Source organism: Protopterus annectens, chromosome 15.part0, assembly GCF_019279795.1.
Source record: "Protopterus annectens isolate FY-2018-M chromosome 15.part0, PAN1.0, whole genome shotgun sequence".
Classification (NCBI taxonomy): domain Eukaryota; kingdom Metazoa; phylum Chordata; order Ceratodontiformes; family Protopteridae; genus Protopterus; species Protopterus annectens.
The window spans coordinates 197101998-197128602 of NC_056749.1; the positions used below are offsets into that span (position 1 = coordinate 197101998).

A 26605-nucleotide genomic window follows, 5' to 3' on the forward strand; every position below is an offset into this window, starting at 1 on the left:
ATACTATTAACAAACGTACAACAGAAACAAGACCCTATTTTCAAGCCCTAACACCAGTATATTAAGATCGAGTGAACACAACAAAAGACTCTGATATACAATCACACACAGTGAAAACACCTCTAAAATAAAATAAATAATTAATAGCTATTGGCCAATACTAATAGACATTCCTGAACTCAAATATCTAATTAATGAACAACCAAGATATGCCCACAAAAGACAAAAAAACTTAAAAATATATGCTTTGTTGCAGGGAACAACAGGTTAGTCTAGAACAGTTTACTAATAAAAAAAGAGGGACGTTTAAATGCAATAACTGCACATTTTGTAATTACTTGTATACAGAAAAAGTATGCAACATCCAGTCCCAGGAAAATATTTTTATTTGAATGCCTACAGTAATTGTAACTCTTGTAATTTAATTTATTTGGCAAAGTGCACTAAATGCACAGCATACTATATTGGCAGGACGAACCAAAAATTTAAGGAGCGAATATGCCAACACCTATCTGAAAATAAATAAAAATGTTTTAACAAATGCACTCTCTAAGCACACAATAGAAACAAATAAAATACATACCTTCAAATTTATGATACTTGACAATTATGACACCACTGAGAGGTGGTGACATAGTACAATTAACAGAATATGAAGAATTTAAATGGATTTTAAGGTTTAAAGCTCACATACCACCAGAAATTAATGGAAATACTTCTTTAAAACCATATCTCAAATATTTGTATAATCAGACTTGTAGATGAATCATGTGATTTAAGATTTGTTACTTATTTCCTTGACTCTAGGTATTGGATGTCTTTAGCCTGAGGAACCCATTTAGTGTATGTGCACTTGCAATATTATTATTTTTTTATTGTTTTTGACTGAGTTCTAATTTTAATATTAAAGTTTTATATGCTTATATGTTTTGTGGTTCTGGTCATGTATTAATATATTTGAATTGACTAAAGTTTAGATAACTGAATTTATCAATGTACTGATATCGTTTTTGCATCCCCTCTTCTTTAACCTTATGGATGGGAAAAAGAAGACAGCTCGCTGCCACGGTTACTTTTTGATTATAAACAAAAAATGGCAATACATTTTAGCATTCACTGTAGGAAGATATGCACATACTGACACTAACTAAAGTTCAAATCCTGCTAGACTTTGCTGTGCACCCCAGAGAGAGAAAGAGGTAGTAATCCCTAATGTAACCTCAATCCAAACAATGCAGCAAATGTTAAACGGTTTCAATGAATGTGTTTATTTCTATAGACTAATTAAATGCTTGCCATCTAACTGTGCTGGGTATGACATGAAAGTAACAATGTACCTTCAAACAGACCTTTGTAGTGCCATGTACCCTCATTTCCTTTACTGGATGATATAACTTACTTGTCCCTCCTTATTCTTAGGTGCTATTAGCTTAGTGTAGGTTCCCTGTGACTATTTAATGTTTTGGATCTGCCTTTTTTGAGTATGTGTTGCCCTATTCTGTGTTAGAATTATGCTCTTTATGTTTACAGTACTGATGTACTGTATGTAATATGTATATCAGTCATGGTAACAGCACTGTCCTTGTTGTGTTGCCTCTTGACAGAGCCACATGTTTCCTAATCCGTATGTCATACCTGAAAAAAAGATCAGTGTGCCATCTGATGAATTTTGAAGTAAGGGAATTGTAATGTAACTTGGGTCTCTATTACGTCCTAAATTCAGTTTAGATGCAGTTGGTAACAAGCATTGCTAACAGACAATGAGGAACCAACTGATATTGCCAACATCCTGGCAGATAGGTTCAGTGCTAACTTTACCCCCCCTCTCACCCCCTAAAGAGCCCATATCTATGCAGGATGAATGCAGAGTCCCTGTAATCACAACTACGCAGGTAAAAGCTACACTCTCTAAAGCCAAAAACACAGCATCCATGGGACCGGACAACATCCCAGGCGGCGTTTTACACAGACTTCAGAACAAACTGGCTCTCCACCTAAGCACCATGTTCAATCATAGCCTCACAACAGGCTTTGTGCCCACTGAATGGCACACAGCAACAGTTATCCCACTCCATAAAGGGGGAGCCACCACTGACCCCGGGAACTATAGCCCTATTAGCCTGATGAGCCTGGTCTGAAAGGCCATGGAAGGTATCATCATGGAACTCAAACGACGACATTGGTAACCTCCAAACTCTGGACTCCACTCAGTTCGGGTTTGTGAAAGGCAGATCATGCCTCCTGAACCTGATCGACTTCTTTGAGGCAGTCACCAAAACCGTAGACGAGGGTAAGGTGGTTCACACAGCCTATCTTGACCTCACCAAGGCTTTCAACACCATTCCCCATTCTAGAATTATAGCTAAATTCACTAAACTAGGTACAAAGTGCTATGTCACAAGATGGGATGCCAACTGGCTCACTGACAGAACCCACACTGTAAAAGCTGCAGACTCCAAATCTGACTTCAGATCAGTGACAAGTGGAGTACCACAGGGTTCAGTCCTGGGACCTCTCCTGTTTGGTATCTACTTCTCTGAAGTACAGGCTAACACAGAAGGCCTCTGGCTAACGAAGTTCGCAGTTTACTGCAAACTAGGAGCCATAGTCGAGTCCCCAAATGATGTGGACATCCTACAGAAAGGCCTCACTGAGACAGATGCCTGGTGTCAGAGCCATGGCCTCAAGCTCAATGCCAAAAAGTGCACCGTCATCCCCTTTGGTAAAAACCCTGTACCCATGAGCTACCACATAGGTGGCAGTCTACTTAACATCGAATACGTGATGAGACACATTGGGGCCCAGGTGGACAGTAGTCTCTCCTTTGATAATCACATTGCCACAGTAGTCAGGAAATCCTTCTACGCGGCACACCTTATCACAAAAGGGTACTCATCCAAGAAAAAGGAGGTCACTGTTCGCCTCTACTTGACGCTCATTAGACCCATTATAGAGTACAACACCCCTTTTAGAATGTACCTCACAAGACATCTGCAGCAGCTGGAAAGGCCACAGAAGGACCTCACAAAGAAAATTACTGGCCTCAAACAGATGCCCTACACTGACCGTCTCAAAAAACTCCAGCTTTACTCCGTAGCATATCGCCTACTCTGAGGTGATCTCTGCCTAACATTTAAAGCTATGTCAAACCCATATCTGTTGGGCATGCTACACCTAAAGAAATCCCAATCCTTCCGAGCTACACGCTCTATGGGCCTAAACCTTGTCACCACAATAAACAGGACATGCTGGAGGGATAGATTCCTGTCCCAGAGACTTCCCATACTCTGGAACAAGCTACCAATGTATGTCAAGCAAAGTTCCTCATTAGCACTCTTCAAGAAAAATCTTGATGAGTGGATGGAAAATAGGAAATACACCCCAGCGATCACTTCTGTGGCTCTGATCGACAGGGGTACAGGAAAATAACTTTCCTGGGTGGCGTAAGCCAGGGAACTATGTTGGCTAGGCTTACTTAGGCCGCTAGCCTAGTACCTATCTATGAAACAGCGTATTCGCAAACTGGCACATTCTGATTACTGGTAACATTTAGTCAATGAATGATGATGCAAAAATAGGCGAAGATCTGCACAGTGATTCCAGTCAAACAAAAATTCCACCCATCACATCGAACACTGACAACTACGTCTAGCACAATGGTACTTTATAAAAGACCAACTACTCATGATTGCTGACAACTATGAATCGGTGACTCAGGATAGCAAACTAGTTCTTCAGTCTTCCAATACACCAGGCTGCATTAAAAATATGAAAACAGGTCACAGAAGACAATAAAACACTGCCCTTTTCCTTAGCCATTTCAGGTACATAGACTACAAGCATGCAGCATGAAAATAGCAGCTGTTTACTTTCCAGTACACTGTGCTGAGAAGAGCAAATTGCTGACAATTACCAAGAATAAGCTACTTAGGCTTAGCTCTTTCTGTTATCACCCTAATGCCACTTACTGCAGTCAGACTCTAACATGTCTTCAGTGGTAAAGTCTGAAGGGCAGCTAAAGCTTCAGTAATACTTTAAATCCATCTCTGTGCTTTTTTATGGCAATCTAAGTGGTACACATTTGAAGCATATCCAGAAATATGAAAGATAATGTTCCAGTTTTCCCTTACAAAGATTAATATGTTTGTCACTCTAAAATGGTCTATATATATCTTCTGCCAAAAGGAGTTAACTAAAGTGGATTGAGCTGTGAGGCTATTCATATAATATTGTAGTATGAGTTAGAATTCTCAACATACTTTGCAGTGGTCTCCCACAAAGAGTCCATACCTGAGTATCCAGATAACTGGAGGTTTAGACATTGAACTGCATTATCCCGACTGAACTACTTAAAACACTGCTGACAAAAAAATCATTAAGTACATCCCCTCTCACCGCCATTTGGTACTGTACAGCAGAATACTTTTGAGCACTTAAGCACTGCAAGTGCAGGGCAGTTGTTTCTGTTTTTTTTATTTTTTGTTCTTCATTCCGAGTTACAGTTGCAGTATTGCTCTTTCTACACGGATTTCATTTCTTCAGTCAAGTAATACATTTTTGGTTCATGTGATTGGATGAGGACATGCCAGTGTTGTCATCATCTGACCTCTTGATGGAAAGCTGTAACAAGAAAAAAAGGTATTACTTATTTGTATTTTTCTCAAAGGTATGCTTTATTAAAATAAAATGAAAGAACAGTTGTGTAAAATCTTACTATAACGCTAGATGCCCTTCTCTTCTCTGTTGCAGTAATCTTTACATAAGGGAGTTCTCCCCCATAGGTGACCCAACACTGGCCAGTATACAAAAGTCTTTCACTACTGTACGGTGCGTGGTTCGTTGCACATAGGCTGCTGTAATACATAGGCCATAAAAGCCACATACACACACACCGACCTCAGAACTGAATGCCCCAGGAGAAAAGCTAACCTAAGGAAAGTAGGGTATGAACATCCAAGGTAAAGAACCAAACAGCCAGGGAGAAGGAGGGAGGGCTTGGAATACTGCAACAGAGAAGAGAAGGACATCTTTTGTTATGGAAAGATTTTACACAACTATTCTATGTCCTTCTACTCATCTGTTGCAGTATTCTTTACATGAAGGAGAGTACAAAAGCTCATGAGGGAAGGGTGGAGGAAGAAGCAATTGAGCTTTCCAGTAAGCCGTGAAGAATGGCTCTGGCAAAACCTACTCTAGCCTTACAAATTTTATTTATTTATTTTACATTTGTTAACTGGGGGTGTCTGACTGTGCCGAAAAGTCCCTTTTTCAGCAGAGGCCCGGGGAGAAAATCTCCACATAGAAAAATTACAGATACATTTAGACATGATCAGTATATACACAAATTACAATAGACATGATTTTACAGTGGTATGCAGCACATCAACAGTTACAGTGGAGAGAACAAACAAGAAAATATTATTTTAAAAATAAAAGTAATTAATAGATTTGTTGTGTACAGCTGAAATTTGGAACATAGGTAGCATACATACATAGTACACAGGTACAGTACATACATTGTACATTAGCCAGTGTTTGTGAGTAAGAGTAAAAACTATTATCAAATACTCTAGGTTTAGTATATGTACCTTATCCACTTTCACTAGCCTGAGGAGCAGTTATGGCACTGCCAACTTTGCTTGAGATGTTGCCTAATGAGGTTTTTAAAGGAGGCTTTGGACGATGTGTTTTGTATGCTAGTGGGGAGAGAGTTCCATTTTTTAGCCAATGAACTACTATATAGTGTGTCTCCCAAACTATTGTAGAGGTTGGTGACTTCTAGTAGTGGTTTGCTTGATGATCTAAGAGGCCTTTTGGCTGAGTGATGTTGTACTAGGCTTTTTAGGGCAGGACACTTATTGGGGAGATAACAGATAGAATGACAGGCAGAGCTGATTGTAGGTTAGGGGGTCGGGCAGTTCAAGCCAGTGGAGCTGTCTCAAAGCAGTACAGTGATGAGTTCTACATGTGCAATTTGCAGCAAAGCGGGCAATTCTGTTATAGAAGGCTTCCATTTTGCTTAGTTCAGTTTTGTTGAGATTAGTCAGAATGGGAGATGCATAGAGTAGGTGGATAGAAGTTGGAAGCGAGCAATGGCTGATCTTGTGTTGTTGGTAAGAAGTGGTTTGATACGGTAGAGTGATCCCAGTTTGGCATGTACTTTTTTAATAGTTAAGTTGAGATGACTATCAAATTTTAGGTGGGAATCTATGGTTATTCCCAATAGCTTAGCCTGTGCCACTGGAGCGATTGGAGTAGCATTTGTGGAGTAGATAGTGAATTGACTGTTATCAGTGTTTTTGTTAGAATTGGTTATAATCATAAGCTGAGTTTTCTTTGGATTGAGGATAAATTGGGCTTTGGTAAGGTAGTTTTCAGCATCCGAGAATGCTAGTTGAGTTGTTTGCAGGAGGGTGGGAATGATGTCCTTTAAGGATGCATCTGCAGTCCTTACAAATGGGTTGTCCTGTCGTCAGGCAGCCCTTCGGTCAGCCGGATTCCAAAGTCTGGGTCTGGCCTCGGCTGGTGTCGCACTTCACCCGACGTCATCTCTGCTGGTCTTCGGGTATAAAGGCATCAGCCGACGCCATTTTCCTCAGTCTTTCTTGCGCGTGGCCAAGCAGAAGCTGTTGCAAGTGCCGGTCGGTCAGATCCAGAGATTACTACTACCGAATACTACTCAAGACTTCTAAAAGCTAAGTACCCGTTAGACTCTTTCTTGCCTCAGCCGATGTCAGAAAAAGTGAATAACTGTTTAACTTGTGGGAAACAAATACCTCATAAAGATTTCCACTCTGAGGGTGGGAATGTTTTGTGCAGCACAGATTAAGGTAATATCATCTGCATACTGAATGATAGATGCATGCTGTGTGGAGGTATGGAGGTCATTTGTGAAGATTGTGAACAGTAGTAGTCCTAAGATACAACCTTGTGGGACTCCTATAGTTATGGGGAGCTGAGGAGAGACAGAATTTTCCCATTTCACAGCTTGGTACCTGTCAGTTAAGTAGCTTTGGAACCAGGTAAGAGTGGAATTTGATAGGTGATATTGGTTTGGTTTGTTTATCAGTATTTGGAGCGAGACTGTGTCAAATGCTTTGGACATATCCAAAAAAAAGAGTTGACACCTGCAGGCCTTCATTTTTGAGACGGTTTACTGTGTCTGTGAAACAGAGGAGGGCTATAAAGGTACTATAGGCAGGTCTAAAACCATGCTAAGTGACAGGATGTTGCTGTCTAGGAGATATTTTAGCACCTGGGTATGGATGCATTTTTCTAGGATTTTGGCCAGGGGGGAGAGTAAAGCAATGGGTCTGTAAGTTAAGTACAGTGGAGGTCCTGCCTTTACGTATGGGTGTAACATAGGATATTTTCCAGAGTGTGGGCACATAGTTTTCAACAACTGATCTGTTTATGAGAGTGGAGATTGGGATAGCAATAGCATCTGTGCTGAGTTTCAAGAAATAGCTGGGGAGTAGGTCGGCTGCGGTTGATGAGGTTTTTAGTTTGGAGAGCATGCTTTTGATTGAAGTGGTGGAAACCGTTTTGAGGGTAAAGCTTGTATTATTGCTATTTGTGTTGGGGGGATAGTGAGATTGGAACTGTCCGATACTAAGGATAGAATTGAGTTCACAAAGTGGGAATTGAATTGTGTTTTGATAGGAACTTTAGTGTCAGGGGTGGTTGGTTTTGGGGGTAGCCTTTTGGGTGGGTTTTAGTAGCTGGCTTACATTTTTCCAAAATTATTGGGGGTTGTGTTGCTATTTAGTTTGTAATGTCATGTAGGAGGATTTTTTGTCCAGCCTAATGCATTTTATTTGCGCGGTTGCGCAGTTCTTGCTTCTTAGTTAGGCTTTGTGTTTCTTTGGTTTACTGATAGTAAAGCCAGGCAGCGTCTCTAGACTTAAGGATTTGTTTATTGTCTTTACTGAGCCAGGGTTTTGTAGAAGTTCTAACTTTGATTTTGTGCAATGGAGCGACAGTGCCTAGGTGTTGTATAAATGTTTTGTTGAAATATGCTACAGCCAGGTCAAGTGGGAGGGTTTTTAGTTTGTATTTAATTTGTAATGTTTGGTGAAGGTATGCACAGTAGTCCATGTAGGTTCTTCAAGAATAGAGCTGGTATCTTAACCCTTAAAGAAAGCACCAGATCAAATTACAGCCCTTGTAGAATGTGCCCTTATAGAAGAGGTAAGGGACTTAGCATGCTTCACATAAAAAGATATTGTTTTAGAAATCCAAGTAGAAATAGTCTACTTGGAAACAGGCAATCACAGAGCCCTGGGATGACAGGAAACAAAAAGCTGGTTTGATTTCCTGGTAGATTTTATTTAGACAAGACTAAACCTAAGTTGTCTATACACATCTAGGGTGAGCAGCACCTTCTCACTAGAATTCTGGGGAGAAGTAAAGAAGGTAGGTAAATGACTGGACTGGCTGAACTCATTGACTACCTTGGGCATAAAGGAAGGGTTGGTATGCAAGGACACTCTGTCTTTATGGAATACCAAAAAAAGGGAAGAGGCCATTAAGGCCTGGAGCTTAGACATACATCTGACTGAAGTTAAGGCAAGCAGAACTGTTTTCCACGACAGCAATGCAGGGAATCTGATGAAGTTGTAGCTCAAAGGGGGGAGCAGCTTTTTGAGTACAAAATTAAGATCCCAGGGAAGGGAAACAAGGGCTGAAAAGTTAACATACGGAAAATGGGTACCTTCAGGAAGGTGTTGAAGTGAGAAAGGCCCAGAATGGGTCTCCAAGGACCATCCTTTCCGGGCACTAGGAACATTCTGGAATAGAAACCTCTTCCTTTTTCATTTTGAGTAATCTCCTGAATGGTACTTTCTCCATAGGTCTAGCAGTACTCCTGGAAAGGAAGGCAGTTGTTCCCTTGGTGGTTTGGGGATGCCCCAGAAGGAAGGGAGTCCCAAACCAGAAAGTATCCTTTTTGACTGACAGAGAGAACCCAAGAGCCTTGAGCTATGCTTTCCCAGACTGGCAGGGACTGAGAGAGGCACTGGGAAAGAGGAATGTTGGTGAGGTGGTTTGGGCAGTCAGAGAGAACCAGGCTTGTCCAGGAAGGGCTGCTTCTGAGAAGGAGTTGCAGGGGAAGTCCTGGGGTGCTGAGGCCTCCTACCAACTTTTTCTGTTTTGGGCAGAGGAGGGCGAGAATGTCTACGTACAAAGGCAAGTTTTGCACGATAATTTTGTTGAAATTTAAGCACTGGGGAAACAAAAGTATGTTTCAGTTCCTGCAATTATTTGCCCTTTTCTTGCAGGGTCTTAAATAAGTTAGCTGCTGCAGGGCCAAACAATGCAGAGTTGTCCAAAGGTGCATCCAAAAGTTTAACTTTAATGTTCTCTGGTGATTTCTGGAGTCTTAATCAGGAGGATCTCCTTAAAAAAACAGAGCCAAAAGCAGCTGCCCTGGCAGAAACCTCTGCAGCATCATAGCTGCATCTGACGGAGTGGCAGGCAAGTCTTACTCTCGGAGTTAGGCAAATCAGAAATGGCCTGAGAAAGCGGAGACAGAATGTTTAGTGCAAATTTGGTCATGTGAGTTTGGAAATTAATGGCCCTAAATGCCAAGGCGGCAGAGGTGTACACTTTCTTGCCCAGCCTTTCCAGGATCCTGCTTTCCTTATCTTAGGGAAGGAGAGAGACTGAGGTAGTAAACTGTATGGTTTGTCTGAAGCCACAGAACTAACTGATGGATCTGCTGAAGGACACCTGAACAGGAACTTGCAATCTCAGGTACCTAGGAAAATCAGTCAGCTTCTTAGGAGCAGGGGGCTGGGAATCTGGATTCAGGGAGGCAGATGCAAAGGCATCTAGAAATTCAGGCAACACAGGAGGAATAGCTCAAGGACTAGGGGAATCCACATGGATAAGATCACAGTATTTCTTCTTCACTTCAGATACCCGAGTGGTTTCCCATTTAAAATGATCCCTCATTTTGACTGCAGTCTCTCCAAGACAGAGTTCTTCCATGTGTGAGTCAGCTCCATTGGGGTCCTCCTCTGGGGAGGGGATCTGAGAGGAATAGGCCAGAGATTCATCTTCTGAGGATGCCTGTTCCTCTGATGAAACCTCTTCCCTAACCTTTTCGTGTGGGAAGCAGTGCAGGGGGGACAGGGACTGAAACACCTGAAGGGGGCTTAAGGGCTATAAGGACCTTGAAAAGTCCTTGGGTGAATTGTTGCCAATCACTCTGGGGGTCTTTAAGGGAGGACAAGTGTTAAGTCTTCTTCTTCTTCCTTTGATGAAGGTCTGCCCTATGTCATGTAGGAGGCCCGGACATAGGACTACATTCAATAATATCAGAGTGAATTTCCTTATGCACAAGGATCTGAGGTATCCCTTTTGGGGCTTTGGTGATCACCTAGGTTCCCTGTGTACATATGAGATGGATGCCTGCTCAGCCTCTGAGGAAGTGCCTATGGTCAGATCCAAGATGGCCTCGATATTGGGCTCAGCCTGTGAACCAGAACCAGGAATCGTATGCATCTCCGGGCTCTCATCTGCCTCAGGAGAGACATCTGTATTAAGAGGTGTAGGAGAAGGTTCAGGCCTCGGCTTTTTGGCCTTCCGCTTCATAACTGACTCAGCCTCGGGCCCTGAGCATCCCTCCATCACACTTATAGTTAGCAACTTTAAGTGCTGATTTTCCAAATAAATGTCTAAGGAGGAGAGTCTATTCCTAAGAGTCTTGGGCACAAAAGTCTGACAAATGAGACAAGATTTGTAGTTGTAGGTTGTTTGGACTGGTGGCAGAGAAGTTCTGAGGTCAGTGTGTACATACGCCAGTTTTATGGCCAACATACGACAGCAGCCTACTGAAGTGAAAGACTTTTATACCCTGACTGATGTTAGGTTGCCTACGGCAGAGAACACCCTCATGTAAAGAATACTGCAACAGATGAATAGAAAGGCTTCAACTGAGACAATGACAAGGCTTTACCTTACAAACTGATCAAAGAACAACACACAATCAAAGACAGTGCCATGAAAAAAAATTGATTTATATATTTGTTAACTATGTTGTACAGTGTACAATTCAGTGAATTCCCCAGATGAAAAACTGCTTAGTATAAAATAAAAACGGGATCATGCATCATTTTCCAATATTGCAAAATAGAAATATATGTATTTTTATGAAGAGTAGCTGTTATACATGTAAAGTTTGCTCTGGGTGCACGACAGTGAACTGAAAATTTTGACAAATGAAACATCCCCCCCCCCCCCCAAAAAAAAAAATATCTCCGAGAAGAGTTTCCTGTGTGGTACTCTGGCCCCTTTCCCACACACACTTCAGAAACTGTGCCCCAAAATAATTACTACCAGGTTAACAACTGAGGAACAGGCTAGCCCCTCTGAAGCTACCAAATATGCCTCATTAGCAGTCTAGACCCTTTCAACATCAGCCATTGAAAACAGTGACCTAATTGAATGCAAAACAGTAGAAATAACTTTAAAGTCTATATGCATACATCAAAACTGTGAATTTTAATTGAAGTAGTTAAGCTGTACACTCACATTCTTTATGCTTAGAAGTCCCTAGCACAGGTATGCCTGCATTTTTTTAATGACAAGTTTTGGGGTTTATTATAAATTACTTTGTCAACTGGTAGACAAAGTGGTGCAGAAAGAAGCGTTGCTGCCATGTAGTGCTTGGTTTTCCAGTTCAGATCATGGCTGGGGTCCTTTCTGCATGCCACTCTGTGACTGCATCGGTTTTTATTAATTAACCGGTTTCCTCAAACATCCCCAAAAGACCCCAAAGTTGAAGTGAAAGTTCTCCATGCTGCTCACAGATGTGCACTGCGTGCACACCTGTCTTGAGACTGCCAAGCTACACGTGATTAGTTTCTCAGCCTCGTACACAATGAGTGATGGGCTAGGCTCAAAAAGGTATTTTAGAGCAAAGGAGAATAACGGAGAGTTTGCTCAAGAGAGCAATTTGTAGAAGACATGAATGCCTATGCACCATGCAAAGCACTAGTGTAATGTTATAATCACATGTACACCAACAATGACTATTCACCAATGGTGTTATTCCCTGAACAGAAACAGAAATAGAGACATCTTCACACAAAGCTGTTAAGGAAATCTGGTCCTAGATAAAAAGAATGTCCTATATCAATGAAAAAATGTCAGTACAGTCTCATTCAGCATAGCTGTATCAGATGTTATACCTGGGATAATCACCCACTCCATAACTGTAAATCCTTGTGTGTTTTACCCCCCCCCCCTTACTGAATTATCACTTATGGCATAGGCAAACATTCATTTATATAAAATAAAACAAACTATATTAACATGGGTACTTATTACTATATTAACTAAGGGTAATGCTGCTCAATGCCAGAAGTCTAAATCTCAAAATGCACGCACTCGAGGCCCTTCTCAGTATGGAGAACATCGATGTCTGTGCTGTGACAGAAACCTGGTTCAAGGCTCCTGAGAGCACCCCAGCGCTATCAGGTTTTACCTCATATCATGCTCCGCCCCAAAATCCGGACAATACCAAGAAAGGAGGGGGTATCCATATTCATCAAGGACACCCACACCTCAAGACTGGTGGCAACGCACGATGCATCGGAGACCATCCAGGTGCAATTAACCATAGGCAAGACTGCTCTGCAAATTGTAGCATGTTACAGGCCACCCTCACAAACTCAGGAACCTCACATGGCCTTCCTGAAAACACTAGAGGGATAAATGTATCACCAAACACCATCATACTAGGTGACTTCAATTACCCTAATATAGACTGGGAACACTACTCAAGCCCAAACACCCTAGCCCAAAAGTTCCTGGAATTCATAAACTCAAATGCCATGGAACAACTAGTCACCATCCCCACAAGAGGAGATAACATACTTGATCTCATCATCACGAACATGGGAGCACAATGTTCAACACCGGAGGTGTACCCCTCACTGGTGAGATCAGACCACAAACTAATCTCGCTGGAGGTCCTCATCCCACCCCACCTGAAATAAAAAGACCACAGTAAAGAACTTCTCAAAAGCCGACTTCACACTTCTAAAGACTAGTGTGGTCTCCTTTAAGGCCCCGAGCGGGAAAACAGTACTCAAGCCGCTGAATCACTTACAAATGCCTTCTACCAGCACCTGCAGGACTGCATGGATAAGGCAATCCCAAGCAAAACAAAGACTCTTTGTACCAAAGGCAAGTGTCCAGTCTGGTGGACCCCCAGCCATAAACAAGCTCTACAACAAAAGAAGGAAGCTACTACAAGATAGAGCAAAATCCTTAAAAGGTAAGACACCCTTGATCACTATAAGTAAAAAACTAAGAGCTCTCATAAAATCATCCAAAGCAAATTTCGAGAGAAAAATAGCTAAAGACTCAAAAGACAATCATAAGGCCTTCTTTAGCTATGTTAGAAACCTGGGAGGAAACTCCCAGATATGCTCAGAGCTAGTTCAAAATGATGTGAAGATTACTGATCCTACAGACATTGCCAACATACTGGCTGACAGGTTCAGTGCAAACTTCTCCCCTCCCCCAAAAGGAGAGATATCTATACCAAACGATTGCAGCCCCCAAACATCTCCAGCGCCCAAGTGAGAACTGCTCTCTCCAAAGCAAAAACACAGCATCCATGGGACCTGATGGTGTCCCGGCTGTGTGCTCCATGAACTCAATGAGGAATTAAACCCACAGCTAGGACAGCTGTTTAATCAAAGTCTTACCTCTGGATACGCACTCCAGGAGTGGCGCACTGCAACTGTGGTACCACTTCACAAAGGCAGTGCCTCCACCGACCCTGGAAATTACTGGCCCATTAGCTTGACAAGCCTCATCTGCAAAGCCATGGAGAGGATCATAATGGACCTCATAAATAAAGACATAGGGAATTTGCAGACTTTGGATCCAACCCAGTTTGGCTTTGTCAAAGGCAGATCATGCCTTTTAAACTTGGTTGACTTTTTTCAAACAGTCACCAAAGCCATTGATGAGGAAAGGCAGTCCATACAGCCTACCTCGATCTGGCTAAGGCCTTCGATACAATACCCCACTCGGGTATCATTGAAAAACTCATCAGCTTAAATGTCAACCCATACATCACAAGATGGGTTGCAAACTGGCTGAGTGACAGAACCCACAGGGTCAGAGTTGCTGGCGCCATGTCAGACTCAAAGCCTGTCACAAGTGGTGTCCCACAGGGCTCAGTCCTGGGCCCACTCTTGTTTGGCATCTACTTTTCCGAAGTACAAGCAAACACAGGAGGGTTATGGCTGACAAAGTTTGCAGATGACTGCAAACTGGGCGCCATAGTAGAAAACACATCTGACACAGATATCCTTCAGAAGGGTCTCACAGAAGCGGATAACTGGTGCCAGAGCCACGGCCTAAAGTTAAATGCCAAAAATGCATAGTCATACCCTTTGGGAAAAACAAGGTTACCCTAGCTACCAAATAGGTGGCAATCCACTGAGCACAGAAGAAGTTATCAGGGACCTGGGGACCCAAGTTGATAGTAGTCTGTCATTCGACACCCATGTAGCTAAAGTAGTTAGGAAGACCTTCTACATTGCCCACCTTATCATGAAGGATTCTCATCTAGATCAAGGGAGGTCATAGTCTCCCTTTACTCATCACTCATCAGACCAATGATTGAGTACAATGCCCCATTCGGAATGTATCTGACCCGACACTTGCAGCAGCTGGAGAGGCCACAAAAGTTCCTCACCAAAAGGATAAAGGGTCTCAAAAATCTGTCCTATGCTGCCCGACTGAAAGAACTCCAGCTCTATTCAGTCGCCACGCTTGCTCAGAGGTGACCTTTGCCTAACATACAAGGCCATGTCAAACCCAGATTTGATGAATATGCTTCACCTCAAAAATCTAGATCCATCAGAGCCACAAGGGCGGGAGACTTAAACCTTGACACGGCTATTAATAGGACGTGCTGGAGGGATAGATTCATCACCCAAAGACTCCCTATGCTGTGGAACAAAATCCCGGTACATGTGAGGCAGAGCACCTCGCTGGCCTTGTTCAAGAGAAATCTTGACCAATGGATGGGAGATCGCAGATATACCCCAGGGATTACCTCAGTGTCACTGCTCGACAGAGGCACAGCAAAATAATGGGTATAGTTCCCCATACTAAAGGGGTGGCGTAAGCCACAAAACGATGGGCTAGGCTTGTAAATGCCCTCGGGCAGATAGCCTAGTATGAACCTATGAACCTATGTTCACAGTTACAAACATTATACATCACATATATTCTTCTGTACAATTATCATCAATTCAACATTACATAAACTGCTCAATTCCTGCCTTCCCTTATAACCCATTGTTCATTCAAAACATTATCCTGAATGTAATGTTCCCAGAGTTGCCATTTTTATGTAATTTGCTCTACCCTTTTTAAAGATCCCACTTCCAGTTTTTTTAATCTATGTTACAGCATTCATTACTTCAAATACAGGTGTTTTAGACTTTGATTTCCATGTTCTGGTAATTGCTTTTCTGGCAATCACCAGAATGAAAACAAAAAAGGCCTTAATATATATGGACAGTTAAAATAGTTAGTTACGCCCATTTACTCACCCAATATTTCTGACACAGTACTAGAGAATTTTTACAATCTGCCAACTCATTACACTCCCAAAACATATATTCCAAATCCCCTATTTCTTCTCCATCAAATCTCCAACACTTACCATCTACCTAAGGAAAATTCTTTGGGGTCTGCCTGGGGCATAAAAATAATGCAAACACTCAAACAAAAATCCTAAATCTTCTAGACTCTGTTGCATATTTGGGTGACACATGTATGTCCTCCCATTGTTTCTTTGTAAATTGTTCAGTCTCTATTCCCAATTTTTCTAACTCTTCTGATTGATTCCTATAGTTATCGTGCAATATTTTATATGCCCTAGTAATCATCCCTTTTTAACAGCAGCTTCTGCTCTAGAGTCAACTAAAAACTCTACCAGAGCAGCTCTTTCATTAAGGATTCCCCTATCCCTTTCTCTTTACTACTTATACACTGAGATCAATCCCTGATGGGGAAGGCAGTCTCTAGGCTGCAGCCCAAATGTCCTCTTAGCCTCTTCCCATTTTCTAACCTTTCCCTCTCAAGTTATTTGCTCCCAATATCTTAGTTCCTTTGCCATTTTTCCAGTAAATTCCAGCTCTCGCTTGCCTATTCTCTATATCCCTAATTGCAGTAATCTCTATTGGCAAAATCTCCATTCTCGTGTTAGCTTACTTCTTAGAATACTTTCTAAATATAACATTCTGTATGGCTGCTGTTATTCTCCTTAAGGATCTGCATCCAAAATCCCATTCACTCCTTATTTCTTGCATTTCCCCCCTGCTTTATCACCATTCCTTTATACTTTGAATTATAGCTTTCTGCTTGTGTTATGTATGTGAGCCTTAACTTTGTAGCTTTGAAATATCCCTTCAACTTGGACAATCCCAAACTACCTTATTCTATCAAAGGGAAAGGCTTATCCTATTTGCCCCTTGTCCTCTTCCCCCCTCCCAGATAGAATCTTTCAGTTCTTTATTAATTATCCACAACTTCTCCATTTGATAAAAATATGCCTGACCTGTGTAAAAAAACTATAGGTATGAAAAACATTTTCACATCTTGTATCTTGCTATCCATATCCATAAACAAAAGCTTCCAGTTTCTCAGTTTTTGCATTACCTTTTTAGTCTGTTCTCATGTATCCTTAGCTGCCATAACAGAATCCTTTTCAACCCATACTCCTAAATACTTCATTTTATTATGTTCACATAAATATGGATAATGAATCAATTCATGTTTTAGTACATATTTACAGCTATAGCCTTGGTTTTATCTTCACTAATTTTATATCATGAAATGACTTGAAACTGTGTCAGAATACTCCACAACACTGAATTTCCTTTTCTGGTTTTATCAGGTACTAAATATTGTCTGCAAATAAAGCCAACTTTTCTTAATTGAAATACAAATGGCTATAAATATAAGGCAAATAAACAAAGGGGAAAGAGGATACCCCTGCCTGGCGCCTCTGTTCTGACTCAACTTATCAGAGAGGAATCTTCCCACTTTAATTTTCACCTCTGATTCCTTATATATATATATATATATATATATATATATATAGTCTCCTAATTGTATCAGGGAATGCTGTTGCTTCCATTGCCCAACTCATAAAAATCCCAGCTTACGCTGTCAAATGCTCACTCTGCATCAAGACCCACCAACAGCAGTGGTATTCTCTTATATTCTACTTCGCTGTGAATTATCATTGTTCTTTTAATGCTGTCAAATGTTTGCCTCTCCTCCACAAAAAGTACAGTTGTGTACACTTACCATAAATGTAGATGTTTGAGTGTATTCACTGTTGCAGTCATCACATTTGGGTTATCTGCCTGCAGGTAGCTCTCAGCTGGCCAGAATACCAGAGTCTTCGGATTTCTGTGTCGGATGTTGTTGCTTCTTCCATGACGTCAGGTCGTCAGGGGTATAAAACATGCAGCCGATGCCATTACATCAGTTTTTCTTGCCCCACATGTCAGGTGCCCCCACAACAGGAAGCAATTATATGGTATGGTACACCCCCTTCAAAAAGAAAATACACATGAAAAAATATATACCAAACAAGAAGGAAATGTAGAGCCAAGAGAAGTCAGGGGGCTGGAGGGAGGGTAACCAGGACTGCGACAGTGAATACACTCGAACATCTACATTTATGGTAAGTGTACACAACTGCACTATGTTCTTCATGTTTCACTGTTGCAGTCATCACATTTGGGTTGATTCCCAAAGCTAAGGAAGGGAGGATGTAGTTACAGAGCATTAGGGCCAGCTATTAAGTCCTGCAAGACTGTTGTGGCAAATCCAGCTCTGGATTTAGAAAAGATAGGCAGGTGGTAATGCTTGATGAAGGTATGTACAGAGCTCTAGGTAGCATCTTCCAGGATGTCCCTGGTAGGGACTCCTCTGAGAAATGCCACAGAGGTAGATGCAGCCCTGGTGGAATGTGATCTTATCCCGTGGGTAGGTTTTCCATGGTGCTTGTAGCAGAAATGAATGCAATGGGCTATCCATTTGGAAATGGTTTGCTTTGAAATAGCCTTCCCCTCTGCCCTGCAGCAAAGCCAACTAGCAGCTGCTCAGAATTTGAGAGGCTTAGTCCTGTAGAATCTAAGTTGTCTGTGCACGTCCAGAGAGTGCAGTATCCGTTCCTCTTTATTTTGTGGATTAGGGAAAAAAAAAGTAGGCAAATGAATGGAATGGTTTAGGGCCACACTAGACGCCACCTTGAGCATAAAGGAAGGATTAGTCCTGAGGGAAACCCTGTCCGCATGGAAGATTATGAAGGGTTCCACTACCATGAGGGCCTGTAATTCAGACACTCTTCTTGCTGAAGTGATGGCTAGAAGTAAAGCTGTTTTCCAAGAAAGGAATTTCAACTCTGCTGTTGGCAGCTGGCTCAAAGGGGGGGATGAGTGAGGTTTTCCAATACAAAGTTAAGGTCCCAGGCTGAAGTGGGAGCTCTCCTGGGGGGGGGGGTGGGTCTTAAATTTCTGGCCCCTCTAAGGAATTGTTTTAGCAAGGAGTGAGAGAAGAGGGGTGGCTCAGTATTATAATGTGCTGAAATGGCAGAGGCATGAATCTTAATTGACGAGAAGGATAGGCACTTGTGGAGCATTTCTGTTAAGTACTTTAGAATATGAGGTAAGCTGGGCACCATTGCGCCCATCCCCTGAGCCTGGCTCCAGGAACAGTACCTTTTCCACTTTTCAGCATAGGATTTTCTGGTACAAGGCCTCCTTGCTTCCAGAATGACATCCACCACCTGCTTATTAAGGAATGCTAGAGGAAAGCTCATGGAATTAGCCAGGCTGCAAGGTTCAGGGTTTGAAGCTGAGGGTGCAGAATCTGGCCCACTTGCTGGGACAGCAGGGAAGGGGTCTGAGGCAGGTGCCATGGTTGTAGCAGTGTCATACTGCACAAGAGGGGGTACCAGTCCTTTTGTGGCCAGTCTGGTGCAATCAGTATTGTCCTGTTTGATCCTTAGTAGAACCTTTGTGAGGAGAGGTAGAGGGGGAAAGGCACAAACCAAGAGGCTTTCCCAGGTAAAGGACAGGGCATCCACTTCCCAAGCTTGACTGTGGGGAGTTCTGGTGCAGAATTTATTCAATTGGTAGTTCTGAGGGGAGGCAAACAGGTCTACCTCTGGAGTCCCCCATTTGTTCCTCAAGAGGTTGAATATTTTGGGTTCTTGTTTCCATTCATTTGGGTCCATGAGATTTCTGCTTAAGTCATCTGCCAGTGAATTTAGTTTGCCTGGCAGGAATTGAGATTGTAGGTGTACTTGGTAGCTCAAGGCTGTGTTCCACAGAGCCATGACTAGTCTGCAGAGAGGGTAGGAGTGGGTTCCCCCCTGCTTGTTTATGTATCACATAACTGTGGTGTTGTCTGTCTTCACCAATAGTTGTCCTGGAAGAATAAGGTCTTTGAAGACTGTCATAGCATTTTGTACAGCTAACATTTCTTTTTGATTGATATGCAGGTGCATCTATCTCGGGTTCCATTTGCCATGAATGCACTGCCCTGCCATGTGAGCCCCCCATGCATAGTCTGATGCATCTGTTAAGGTTTGGGCAAGAGGAGGTAGAGTGAAAGGGAGTCCCTTGTTGTGGTAAGCAGGCCTCTGCCCACCAAAGGAACTGTCCTTAGACAAGGAATGATAGGAATCATTGTTTCCAGGTCCTGAGAATGTTGACACCATAGACTTTTTAGATACCACTGGAGTTTCCTCATATGCAGTCTTGCATATGGAATTAGCAGAATGCAAGAGGTCATGAACCCCAGAGCTTGCAGTATTTTCCTTGCAGATAGCTGGGTTTTTGTGGCCAATAGTTTGGAGTAGGTTGCCAAATAAACCTGTTTCGCTGGAGTGAGTAATGCCATCTGGGAAGTTGTGTTCAAGCTTGCCCCCAGGAATACAAACTGTTGGCAGGGTACTAGGTGAGATTTCTTTTTGTTGATGGTGTACCCCAATGAGGTTAGAAGTTTCTTTACAAATGCCAGTTGTCATAACAGCAAGTCCTGGCTTTCTGCCTGAATCAGACAATCGTCCAAGTATGTGTCAATTTGAATATTTCTCTGCCTGCAAAATGCAATGGCTGGAGCTAGACACTTTGTGAACACCCTGGGCAAAGTAGATAAGCCAAAGGGAAGTGCAGAGAACTGAAAGTGCATGGAGCCCACCCTGAAACGTAGGTATTGTCTGCAGGATTCTCTTATTGGGATGTGCAGGTAAGCTTCCTTTAAGTCTAGGGATGTTCTTCATCTCACATTGCTGCAGTCCTTACACTTGGGTAGTCCGCTGTCCTCGGTCGGCCCGAATATCAAAGTATAAGGCTGACGTCGGTCAAGGCGCATTAGACTGACATCAGGACGTCAGGGTACAAATGCGCATGACCGACGTCATATCCTCAGTCTTTTTTGCCGCATGGTCCGATGCAGAAGCAGCGTTGCAAGTGCCGCTCGGCGTTCTGAAATTTTTCAATTCGAGTTTCAGACCGAGTCAAAGTTGGCTAAGTACCCGTTGGGGAATATTTTAGTTTTTCTTGCCTCAGTGGTTTACCGGATGTCAGAAAAAGTGAATAACTGTATTTCTTGTGGGAAACAGATACCGCATAGAGATTATCATACTTTGTGTATTCCTTGTTTAGGGCCTGAGCACGACGTTGTTGGGTGTCGCTTTTGTGCTAGATTCAATAAGCGCACTATTAAGAGAAGGTTAGATTGTGCCAGGTTAGTCTTCGGGAAGCGGTGCAATTATAATATGCCGTCGGATGCTCCGACGCCCGCTTCTTCGAAGAAGCGCAAGGACAAAGCAGCTAAGCCTAGGCAAGAAGAACCGTCCGTTCCAGACGCCGGTTCTTTAGAGGTGTCGGTGGAGCCGGGGGTTCCGCCAGAGGTTTCTCTGGAATCCCAGGGGGAGACTTTGTTATTGCAGGATGTGGCCTCTCAGGAGGCAGGTCAGGCTGAAGGGGCTTCTCAGGTTACTGTACTCCCTTCCCTTCCTAGGGTGGTTAGGCCCTCTCCTTCTGTTTCCAAGGCTTCTCCCAGAGGCAGGCCAGGTTTAGCTTCAGTTGGTGTCACCCCTAGTTCTTCAGGTTCTGTGCCCAAGAAGCATATGCTTAAAATGGCAGAAGACTTGATTACTTTGATTAGAGGTTCTTTGCCCCCTCCTGATAAGAGACCTAGGGTGGAACCTGAGTTGGGGAGTTTTGAGCAGGCTTCGGATGTTTCAGAGTCTTGCAGGAGTATTCTCCCTATTCTGATTCTGATGTGGATGATTCTACTCCTTCTGCTTCTCCTCCTGAAGATTTTTCTTTTTCAGAGACTCTTCATTCCATGAGGGAGCATTTTAAGTGGGAAGGTCAGGACTTCTCTGATTCCAGGAAAAGGCTTAGGGAATTTTTGTTTTTACCCCAGCATAGGCCTTTGGCTATACCTCCTGTTCTGGATGTTGTGGAAGATGTGTTTGCAGAGGCTTCTCTTAATCCTGATTCTTTGCCTCCTGCTCCTGTTAAGCCGGATAGGTATTACAGGGTGCCTGAAGCTCATAAGTATCTTTTAAGAGTCCTAGGGCGGACCCAGAAACTGTTAGTCAGGGGCCTAAGGGTGTTAAGGCTTCTGTTGTTAAAAATCCGGTTCCTCCAGATAAAGAGGCCAGGGCTTTGGATAGATGGGGAAAGAAAGTTTATACTTCTTCCACCCTAGCTATGAGGGCTTTGAATTGCCAGTTTCACATGTTGAAATACCAAAACTATCTACTTTCTCAATTGAAGTCTAAGGTAGATGCTCTGGCGGAAGGTATTGAGTGTAAAGAGTTACAAGATTTAGTACATGTTTCTGAACAGGTGGGTAAGCATTCTTTGCAATGTGGTTTTGATGCTGTACAGGCCTCGTCTAGGGTGGCTGCCACTGGGTCAGTTCTTCGAAGGCACGCCTGGCTGAGGGATCAGAATTTGTCTGACCATGTTAAGACAAGGATTTTAGATGCTCCTTTACAATCTGATGTGTTGTTTGGTTCTCCTGTTGAGGCAGTCTTAAAGAAAATGGAAGACAAGGCTAAGTCTATGCAGACTGTTAAAGATTTTTTGCAGGTTCAGCCTCCCAAGTTTAGTAGAAATTGGCCTACCAAGGGGTGGACGTATCCTTCTTATGATTCCCAGTCTAGGGGTAGATCTAGACGTGGTAGGGGCAGAGCTCAGGGCTCTTTCAGGCCTAGAACTGGGAGTTCACCTGCACAGTCTTCGGGTGAGGGCAGGGGTCAGTCCTTTCGTAAACAGACCCAATGACCTACCTTTTCAGCTGCCAGAGCCTTCTCGTCTGGCAGCACCTTTGGGAGGAAGGTTGGCACTTTTCAAGGAAAATTGGAGTTTAATTATCCAAGACAGATGGGTATTGGATATCATACACCAAGGTTACAGGTTTTATTTCCATACCTTGCCTCCTTTCAAAGGCATGCCAGACGTTCCTCCTCAGCAAAGAATAGAGGCTCACAAACAAATTTCTCTGTTACTTCAAATAGGGGCCATACAGCCGGTCCCTATGCCAGAAGTGGGCCTAGGATTTTATTCTCGCCTGTTCCTAGTACCAAAGAAGGGGAACATGTGGAGACCAATTTTGGATTTATCTATCCTCAACACTTATCTGGACATTCCCAAGTTCAAAATGTTGACGTTACAACAGCTTTTACCTCTGCTGGGCAAAGATCATTGGATGGTAACTTTGGATCTCAAGGAGGCTTACCTTCATGTTCCTATCAGACTGAGTTGCAGAAAGTATCTGCGTTTGGCTGGGACTTCTCATTATCAGTTCTCTGCATTGCCCTTTGGCTTATCTACTGCCCAGAGTGTTCACGAAAGTTCTGGCTCCAGTGATAGCTTTCTTCAGGCTAAAAGGAATACAGATCAATCCTTATTTGGACGATTGCCTGATTCTGGCTCAAGGAAGGGACGAGCTTCTTCATCATTTGGAATATGTGATAGCAGTGCTAAGATGCCTGGGATATTCTGTGAACGAAATAAAGTCCAGTCTAGTACCCTCTCAGGACATGTGCTTTCTGGGTGTAAGACTGAATACAGCATCTCAGATGGCCTTTTTGACCCCGGACAAACAAAAGAATCTTTCCCTTTACTTTCATCAATTGTCTCATCAGTCCAGGCTGACTGCAAGGACAGTCCTTCAGGCCTTGGGGTTCATGGCATCTTGTATTCTGGTGCTTCCCAATGCCAAACTGCATATGAGGAAGCTACAATGGTATCACAAAAATGTATGGACACAGCACTGCCAGGATCTGGACACTGTCATTCAAATAATACCTTGCATTCAAAAGGAATTTTTGTGGTGGGCTCAGGAATGTCACCTAAACAAGGGACTCTCTGTGACCCGGCCAGAGGCGAGTCAGATTCTAACGACAGATGCCTCAGACAAAGCTTGGGGAGCTCATCTAAATGGAAAGTGGATACAAGACAAGTGGCCTGCCAGACTACAACATCTACATATCAACTTGAAGGAGATGTTAGCAGTCCAGTTTGCATTAATAGCTTTCAAGGATTTACTTCTTCCAGGGCAGGTGTTGATTCTAACAGACAACACAACTGTCACGTGGTACATCAACAAGCAAGGGGGAACACATTCTTATCCTCTATGCAGGCAAGCAATGATTTTGTGGGAGACTGCTCTCAGTTTACAGCTACATCTTCAGGCAAGGTTTCTGCCGGGAGCACAAAACTCCTTAGCAGATGTGTTGAGCAGATGAATTATGGATCCCCACGAGTGGAAATTGGATCCTCATGTATTTCAGAAATTGACAGTGTCATGGGGAACTCCAGACATAGATCTGTTCGCTTCTCCACTAAACCACCAGCTGCCAAAGTTTTGCACGAAAAGGTTTCATCCCACAGCTTGGAAAGTGGATGCTCTTTCTTTCAATTGGAGCAATCTTCATGTGTATGCCTTTCCACCTCTGCCTCTTCTCCCAAAGGTACTTCTAAAGGTCAGACAGGACAAGCCAAAGATGATTTTAATAGCTCCAGATTGGCCTCGACAGCACTGGTACCCATTACTGAGAAGTCTGGTGCAGGAGCCTCCATGGCCTTTGCCTTCGATTCCACACCTGTTGTCTCAGGAGGACAGTCATTTACTCAATATCAAGCTTCACTCTCTTCACCTAACAGCCTGGCATATTCTGTTTTGAACCACAGAAGGTCTCAACTTCCACAGCAAGTTTTGAATGTTATTTTGGAAGCTAGAAGGCCTAGTACAAGGAAAGTGTACGCAGATAAATGGAAGAGATTTTTATTTTGGAGTGCAGCAAAGGATTTTGATGTTTCTGAGCCTAATTTAAGTATGGCTCTTCAATATCTTACTGAGTTACTGGACAAAGGTTTGTCCTTCTCTTCTATTAAGGTTCATGCTGCAGCAATTTCGGCTCACTATGATTGTGACCCACCATTGTTTTCTCATCCTTTGTTCAAGCAATTTCTTAGAGGGGCAAAGAATATAAGACCCCCACGTAGAGCTCCTACTCCTGCTTGGGATCTCAATTTTGTGTTGGAGAAACTCACTCTACAACCTTTTGAGCCTGCAGCTACTACCGAGTTGAAATATTTATCATGGAAGACTGCTTTTTTGTTGGCCATTACCTCTGCAAGAAAGGTTTCTGAATTGCAGGCCCTTATGGCGGTTGAGCCTTTCTTAATTTTCCATAAGGATAGTGTATCTTTGCACTAATCCTTCCTTTATGCCTAAAGTGGTTTCTAGTGTGGCTTTAAACCAAACTATTCATTTGCCTACTTTTTATGCAAATCCCCAAAATAAAGGGGAAAAGATTTTGCACACTTTAGATGTACACAGGCAGCTGCGATATTATTTGAGCAGAACTAAAGGGTTCAGGCAGTCTCAGCAGTTATTTGTTTCTTTTGCTTTGAGTTCTCAGGGTAAGCCTGTGTCAAAACAAACTATTTCTAAGTGGATTGGGTTTTGCATTGCTTTCTGTTATTCCCATCATGGCAAGGAGATTCCAGCTGGGATTAGGCCTCATTCCACTAGGGCTACTGCCACTGACAGCTTTTTAAGGGGTGGCAACTAAAGATATTTTGGAGGCAGCTACTTGGAGTTCAGTGCATACTTTCTCTAAGCATTATCACCTTCCACTTTACTCTAAATCTAGGGCTGGTTTTGCCACTGCTATTTTACAGGGCATTTTGGCAGCTCCTGCTTCTTTATAGTTTTGCCATCCTCCCTTACCTCTGCTTTGGGATTCTACCCAAGTGTAAGGACTGCAGCAATGTGAGATGAAGAACATAGTACAGTTTTGTACCTACCATAAATGTAGATGTTCGAAGATCCACATTGCTGCAGTCCAATTTACCCTCCCTCCTTCCCCTCTGTAGTTAGAGGTGGTTGTGTGGGTTGGGTTGTATATATTGTGTATATTGTATATATGGTACATATTATTAGTGCAAGGGTGGTTGGTTGGTTGTTTGCTGTCTTTTGGTTTTGACCTTTCTTTTAGGGTCTTCTGACATCTGGGGCAAGAAAAGACTGAGGATATGACGTCGGTCATGCGCATTTGTACCCTGACGTCCTGATGTCAGTCTAATGCGCCTTGACCGACGTCAGCCTTATACTTTGATATTCGGGCCGACCGAGGACAGCGGACTACCCAAGTGTAAGGACTGCAGCAATGTGGATCTTCGAACATCTACATTTATGGTAGGTACAAAACTGTACTTTGCCAGTCAGGCATCCTTGGCTAGCATAGGAAGAAGCTGTTGAAGAGTTAGCATTTTGAATTTTGGAACAACCAGAAAGGTGTTGAGAATAGAGAGGTCCAGGACAGGACACCAGGAGTTTTCTTTTCTGGGTACCAGAAAAAGTCTTGAATAAAAACCTTGTCCCCTTTGTTCTGCTGGGACAGGCTGAATAGCCCTGATACGGAGAAGAGAGAGAACCTGCTGTTGGGCCTCCACCCACTGATTTCGTGGGAGGTCTGGTCAACCATTTGGGGTTGGTAGTATGGGGAAGTGGAATCTGTATCCTCGGGAAACTATGTTCAAAACCCATTTGTCCTGGGTAACGAGTTCCCAGTTTTTTGCATGCAGAGCAAGCTTTCCTCCTAAGGGAGCAAGTAGTTGAGCAGGGTTTGGAAGGGTTAAGGTTAAGTCATTGTGCCATTTTTCTGTAGGAGGTATGGCTTACTACTCCCTGCTTTGGAAGTGGGAGCCCCCCACTGCTTAGATCTGTGCGTAGCCTGAGACTGAAGTCTTGGTGGTCTGCTGTTCCTGGGTTTGGACTGAGAAGGCACCAGTTCTTTGAAGGCCGATGCCTACTGAATCTAGGAGGCTGTACTTGTAGGAAATCGTTAGCAGTTTGCATAGATTTAGCTTTTTCCTCCATCCTTTTGAGGACTTCTGCTTTGTTGCCAAAAAGGCGGTCTTGGTTTAAGGGTGCATCCAGTAATTTAGCTTTAACATGATCTGGCAAGTTTTGTTCCTTAAGCCAAACATGCCTTCTAAGTACAGACCCAGTG

The 26605-nt window shown here is 43.0% G+C and overlaps 1 protein-coding gene across 1 annotated transcript in view; it reads right to left on the reverse strand.

Moving 5' to 3' along the window:
- Positions 1–4453: 4453 nt before the first annotated feature.
- ZDHHC15 (zinc finger DHHC-type palmitoyltransferase 15) overlaps positions 4454–26605 on the reverse strand; it is a 1138753-nt gene continuing 1116601 nt past the window's right edge. The window contains exon 12 of the mRNA XM_044057691.1: positions 4454–4620. The gene's annotated coding sequence lies outside the window, so the exon portion shown is untranslated. The remainder of the gene's footprint in view (positions 4621–26605) is intronic.